This window comes from Elephantulus edwardii, unplaced genomic scaffold (genome assembly GCF_000299155.1).
Source record: "Elephantulus edwardii isolate Elephantulus edwardi_28Jun2011 unplaced genomic scaffold, EleEdw1.0 scaffold00011, whole genome shotgun sequence".
Lineage (NCBI taxonomy): Eukaryota > Metazoa > Chordata > Mammalia > Macroscelidea > Macroscelididae > Elephantulus > Elephantulus edwardii.
The window spans coordinates 6,329,438-6,336,642 of record NW_006399761.1 but is presented as its reverse complement, the minus strand read 5'-3'; the positions used below and the strand labels follow the sequence as shown (position 1 = coordinate 6,336,642).

The window sequence follows — 7,205 nt, the reverse complement described above, 5'->3', positions numbered from 1 at the left end:
GGGCACTTGGGTTGTTTCCAATTCTTTGCCATTGGGAACAAAGAGGCAATAAACATGGGTGTGCATATATCTGCTTGGGTGGCAGTTATGATATCTTCGGGGTATAGTCACAATAGTGGAATTGCTGGGTCAAATGGTATTTCTCATTTCAACTTTTTGAGAAAGTGCCATACCGCCTTCCACGGTGGTTGCACCATTTTACACTCCCACCAACGGTGAAAAAGGGTTCCAGTTTCTCCACAACCTCGCCAGCATTTGATGCTTGCTGTTCTGTTGAATTCTGCTATTCTTCCTGGGGTGAGATGATATCTCATAGTTGTTTTAAACTTTTCAACTGTCAGAAGAGGAAATGGGTGTGATGATGCTAAAGTAGTAGCAGTTTTTACCCCAAAAAGTTTACACCAGGCAAATATGATCTACATGGGGCGTTCTGGTCCTGCCACCCTGTGACCATGTAGGAATGAAGAGCCCCTAGGACCAGGGGTGTCCTGCTAACACAACCCAACTGCTAGTGAGTCCGCCTCTCCCAGCCTGTGTCCACTTTCTGAATACACAAGTCATTTCCAGCTCTGGGCTAAGCAAAGCACTGTGTCCTGCCTCCATCACCACTAACCACCTCAGAATTAACCAACAGTTAAGGAAATGATTGACCTGTAAGGACACGAGTGGGAATACTGAAGTGACTGTGTGAGGAGGGGATGGGGGCAGGAACAGCCTTTCTGCTTATCAGTCAATGAGCCCCTCACTTGAGCTCTGAGGGTGACACCACATTCTGTCTGAGTCCCTTTCTATGAAATGGTCCAAACAGGCAAATTGAGAGGGAGTAGATTCATGGCTGCTGGGAGCGGCGGGGAGTAGAGGGGAGAATGATTATCAATGGGTATGGTTTCAGGGTGATGAAAATGTTCCCAAACGAGATGGTGATGTTGGCTTCACAATTTTATAAGCATACTGGACCTAAAACTATCGCACTGACCACTCGAATCGGCTGGATCTTGTGACAGGCGAAGCACATCTCATGTAAAGCTGTTAGAAATGAAAGGGAAGCCAAAGAAAAGGTGCCATAAACAGACCAAAAGTCAGTTCTAACCCTTAGAGGTGTGGGATTCACTCCAGGGGGAGACCTGCTATCTCCAGCTGCTTGTCAGTGGCAATAACTCAGAAAGAGGGGGCCCCTCTCCCTCTGAGGGGCTGAGCTTCTCCCCACGGAAGAGTTACTGGCGGCCTGGGAATATTTGTGGCTGAGAGATATAGTTTAAGGGTTGAGGGGTTTCTATTAATTAGTTCCCATTAATTTTCTTGTCAGCTCTGTTCCCCGAGGGTGAGGACCTGGCTGATAGAATTGGTTTCTATCAATCAACAAATCCGTGGAACCTGCCTTCAAGTCTGAGCCCTCGGCTTCCCGTCAGGGCTCTCCTCTCGCTCTTGTGAAGGATTGTGGGATTAACAGCCTGCTTTCTCACTTGCCTGGTGCTTAGCACATAGAATAGCAGAAACTGGGAACTCAGAGAGGCTGGAGAGGTGACCAAACCCATCCTCACCCCATCTCCCTACCCAGCACCTTGATAATAAGGGAAGGAACCACAGGCCCAGGAGGCAGGATCATTCCCTCCCCTCCCAGGTTGCTCAGTTGCAGAGATGGAACTCCATCTGTTCATTATCTTTTAGTGCTTGTTTGTATTTATAAGGAGACTACCCCCTTCCCTGGGGAGCTTCTTGTCAGAATGAAGCTGCAGGACCAACCTAAAGGCTTTGGTTTGTATCCAACAAGGGAACAGGCAGGCACTCTCCTCTCTTGTCATTTACAGCCTCGGAAAACCCACTGCAGGCTCGGCTCTCATTCAGTTCCAACCAGACAGCAATGAGTGTTTTGAGACCCGCATTCCCCGGGAGCTCTGGTGGTATAGTCCACGGGAACTAGCGCTGCTCACCCCGAGGCCAGGCGTGTGTGATGACTGGAATCCACCAGCTTTCTCCAAGGGAGAAAGATGGGCACGGTCCTCCCTTGGGATTTACAGCCTTAGAAACCCAACGAAGGGTCAGCGATCAGTCGGTTCCAACTGGACAGCAGTGGCATGAGACCCCTTCCCTAACTTAAAAACACACGCAGACCCTCCAAAGTTGGCCATGAGCGGAGAACGCGTTGGTGGAAGAGAAATGCCGGCATGGGGAGTGGAGTCCTGGCTCCCTCTGGGAATGAGCTTCCACTCGAGATGACCCAGAGACTTCTTTCTACCACTGCCATGCTGGCTGCAGAGAGAGACTGCCCCAAGGAAGCTCAGCCGGGGGGAAAGCAAAACAGAACCAAAGCCACAATGCAGCTTTCTTGTGTTCGGGGTTTTAAAAATTTTTTTTTATTATGCCAATTTATTGACAAAATCAGAGAACATTGTTTTGCTGACTAGATTCTTCTAATTTTCCTCACCCCTCCCCATCAAATTGTACTACGCCGTGATTAATCCCCTCTACGCCCGCACATCCTCATCCCTCTGCTTCCACCCGCGTGGGTCCTCACACTCATTCTACAATAAAGGTTTTATACAATATTTGTCCTTATGGGACTGAGTAAGTTCACTCAGCATCATGCTCTCCAGTCGCTCTCAAGTTAGGTAATAATTGACAAAATCATTGCTCCCGTGTGCTGCACAGTATTCCAGTGTATGAATGTACCATAATCTCGCAATCCTTTCAGTTGTGGTTGGACATCTGGGCTGTCTCCCTGTTCCTGCAATGGGGAATAACACTTCTATGAACACTGGTGTACAAGTCTCTTTTTGTGCCTCAGTGCTCATATTCTCAGGATATACTCCAAGTAGTAGAATAGCTAGGTCATATGGAATTTCTATGTTCAGCTTCCAGAATGGTTATACCATTTTAAATCCCACCAACAATTTATAAGAGTTTCTATCTCACCACATCCTCTCCAACATTTATTACTTGCTGCCCTGTCAAAACTTTGCCACCACAACACAGTTTTTAAAAGCTTGGGATCCCTTATAAGGATTTCAAGGCTGACTAGGTTTGGGAAGGAGGTGAGATGTGGCAGAGGATGGCATAAGACAGGGCAAGGTTCAGAGCCGTCGCTCATAGTGTCCGTCGCTCATGAGTCCTAACCTAACAATAACAACAAGGCCAAAAGTCCGTGATTTGAACCCATCAGTCAGTCCACAGCAGGAAAGATCTGGCGATTTGCTTCCATAGTGTCCAGCAAACCAGATATGACTATTCTACCCTGTATGTATTCCATCCTTGTGCGAATCCCCGACTTCCTCCTGGACCCTGCTTTAGCATCCATCACCCAGGAACACCATCTCCTGAGTATTCAGACCCTCAAGTCTAATTAATTTCCTAGGGGTTCATACGGCCAAGGCGGTGACCTGACACAGCTGGGTTTCCTGAAGAGCAGGTCATTGAGAGGACGCATCATCTTTGAGATAATGGAACTCGAGCCTATGAAGACCAAAAGAATAACTTTTTTCAGCCGAGCAGAAGAGCTGCATGTGAAGTAATAGGAGAGTAGAAATTACACAGGGGCAGTCTCGTTCTCACAGAATGGCCTCCAGGCGAAGATGATAAGTATCACCCCAGAAAGAGATAGAAATACATGTTCTCAACCCCAGCTCCAGCCTACTCAATCCAGAACCAGTGGGAGAAGTGAGGCAAGGGTCCTGGTGATTCTGATACATGCTTATGTTGGAGGGTCAACACACTGCTTTCCATGAAGGACAAAAAAATCTCCCAGCAAGGGCCCAGGCCAGCAAACATGAAAGCTCACACTAAGGTGGAAAGGGACTAGGGGTAGCTGTGGGGACAAGTGCAAGCGTAGAGATGGGTCCCTAGGTGGTGCAGGAACTGGGTGGTGTCATGAGGACCCAGAGAAAAGAGTAATCTACAAAATCTGAAGGTAAAATAAAACAGAAGAGATTTTCTGGAATCAAGGATGATGGGTCCCTGTTCAGTTGGCGTCCAGCTTCATACCACCAATGAGTGCCATAAAACATACTATTATCATACAGGCTTTAAGACTTGGCAAGAATTATCATCCAATGATATGCTTTCACTTCAGTTTAGAACTAGAATGACCCTTTCTGTGAATAATACAATTTGTTTCCATCAGGCAAAAATATATATTGACAGATTGCAGAAGTCATGTTGTGACCTATTTAATATACACAAAAAAAACACTAGCTAAGAAAAATTGGTAGGTAATCAATTGACTTAGATGATGCCACTTTCCTGAGTGCGAAATTGGGAGGACAACTTGAACCTGGTTGGAAGCTCTGTCCAAAACGTACACAGATAATCAATGGAGGTGTGGAGGTCAATTCTGAAGACCGGCAGAGGAGAAAACCTGATCTGGATGCCAAAGCTTTTAGGTCATTACAATTTACAAACCCAGGAAAACAAATGGAATTTGTTCCAGAAACTGCTAAAAGAGGAAAAAGAGAAGGCTTACTAAAAATGCATCAACTGGTTCAGAGAGAAAAGTGATATCAGCAGAGAGGAAGGTCTATGATAGCCGAGGGTCTCCTGATTTTCAGAGGGATGGAACTCTGACTGCCTTGATGAAGACTGTTCAGGGTGTTTCTATGCTTGTCCTGCCTGTGGTTCTACAGAGCTGAATGCTACTGCGACTGCAAGCAGCTCTACGAGCAGACTGAAATAGGAGGAGGAGAAATTATTCATAATAAGCATGCAGGATAATAGGTGGTATCAAATATGAGAAACTTTAAAGAAAGGCCTTTTCTTTATTTTAAAATTCAAAGCTATACTAACACTATAAACTTGAATGCCAGGTAACAGATTTGAAAAGCACAGCAAAGTGCATTTGGGGTGTTTTTACACAAATTATTTGGTTTAAACTTAAGTGAGCAATCCACTTTAAGTTTGTCTGGGTCAGTATAAACAAGGAGAGTATAAAGTACAAGCAGTCTTTGATTTGCATAGTCTGAATTTGTACAAACTTCAGTTATGTTCACAATTAAAATAATACCAGTTTCCTAACAACAGTCTTTCAACTTCAGTTACAGTGGTATATTAACTGAGCAATTACATAAAGAACAGACCTCACCACTAAATCTTCAGTCCCTAGGCCACTGTGTTAACACAATAACATGTCCATCATGAGCGGTGGCAGGTCATACCACTTTGAGAAGTTGAAGTTGTCGACGATGGTCTCTACACATCAATTGTTCAATTCATGCTGTCCCCTTGTCATTACTGTGACATTTTTTACAAAAATGAATAACAGAGAATTGGCCAACAAAGATGGAAATACAGCAGAGGAATAGAAAGGGGCAGTGAAATTTGAAACAAGCATAAATAGTCAGAGAAGAAGTAGTGGACTGTGAGAATGTTGACACTGCTGCTTCCCTAGAAACTCTAAACACACAGCCAGGGGAACTTACTGAAGACAAAACCATTACATAAATGAGGAAAACGGTAGCGATGAAAATGATGAACATTCCCCAAACCAAGTGACGCTGGGGAGCTGGGGGCATGCCAACACATTTAAGGGACTCTTGAAGACATTTCACAACTCTGAAAGTACAAAGAGCTAAATTCAAAGAGTCTGAACATTTGCAAACATATACAAAAGATGCTAACTTAGGACCACAAAGTTATTAAACTAAAAGAAGGCAAGCATATGCATCGTACTTTTTCCCCCTCACTTATGGTACTCTGGATTATTTTTGTTTTAACAATGAAATTAACACTCTAATGTTAGCAACTCCATTCTGCCAAATAATTTGTTGGGTACCCTACCCATTTCTTTTCTATTTTCTAACAACCAACAGTAAAGATGTTTAGTATTATGACAAAAATATGTAAAAGTCACGGGGCAGTCCTAATTTACCCTACTGACTAGATTACTTTACATGCTCTTTTTGTAGTCCTACACAACTGTGCAAAGCAAGAACTGATTATAGTTAAGACCTTTCCCTGCCTTCGGTAAAGACTGACTTTGATACAACTGAGTACTTGAATATGAAATTATTTTATAAATAACCTACAGATATATATGCTGATATGCATAATTTCTTCTTATTATTTTTTAAAGTGAAAAATAAATAGATTGGTATTTTTTTAAAAAAATCTCCCAGAGAGCAAGAAGTATGTTTTGAACATCATTATGTCATAAATTCTCCTTCCCAACCTCCACTCTTCATATTCACTGTATCTACTTATTGCTAAAAACAAAAAAAAGCACATGTGATAAAAAGAGAGATGGAGGAGAAATAGGATTGGGTTTTGGGGATCTTTTTTTTTTCCTTCAAAAAAGAATCAGGAAGGAATCCATGGAGGACAGATTGAAGAGACAAGGGATGAGGGTGGGATACTATCTGACGGGAATCTCCGTGGGTCTGAGAGCAGAGCCTCTGTCTAGAAGCTGGGGGATTGGTTAGAGGACGGATTAGTCCTAGCATCAGTCCTGCTTCTGAGTGAATGAAGGAACAGGGCTTGGGAAAGGTGAGCCTCTACACTGAGGCAAAGGAAAATAGATAAGCTCAGGGTGGAATCTTCCTTTTTAAAATATTGTGGTAAATTCACAGATAACAAAATATTTGGCATTTTTACCATGCACAATTCAGCCACATTCACTAGGTTTCTTACGTTCCATCACCACCATTATGCCTTTCCAGATGTTCCCATCACCTCTGACAGAAACTTCACAAGTCACCCTTTCCTCTTTTCTCCACTTTGCTCCTGGAAACCACTAACAAACTTTGGCCTCTATGCACGCGCCTATTCTAGATACTGCATTTACGTGAGATCATTTATTATCTGACCGCTTGTCTCTGACTTACTTCACTCTGCAAAATGTTTTCAAGATTCTGCTGTGTTGTTCTATGTATATATTAGTAGTATTCCATTGCACATGTATGGGGAGCTCTGGTAGCCTAGTGACAAGACACTGCGCTGCAATCCTGAAGGCACACAGTTCAAGGTTACCAGCTGCTCTGCAGGAGAAGGATAAGCAGTCTCCTCCCCTGTGGTGAACTGACTGTGAAAACTCACAAGAGGGTCAGCTAAGGGTCAGTTCCGACCTGACAGTGCACAACAACAAGCTGAACACGCATATTGCATTTTGTTCATATATTCATCTGCTGATGGACACTGAAGCTCTTGCCACTTTTTTCTGCTATTACGAATAGTGCAGGAATGAGCATTGGTATATGAGTATCTTGGTTCCTGTCTTCAAG

The 7,205-nt window shown here is 43.7% G+C and overlaps 1 protein-coding gene and 1 pseudogene across 1 annotated transcript in view; both read left to right on the top strand.

Moving 5' to 3' along the window:
* LHCGR (luteinizing hormone/choriogonadotropin receptor) overlaps positions 1–7,205 on the top strand; it is a 122,204-nt gene that overhangs the window by 9,964 nt on the left and 105,035 nt on the right.
* Positions 3,941–4,704, top strand: LOC102862470 (annotated as a pseudogene).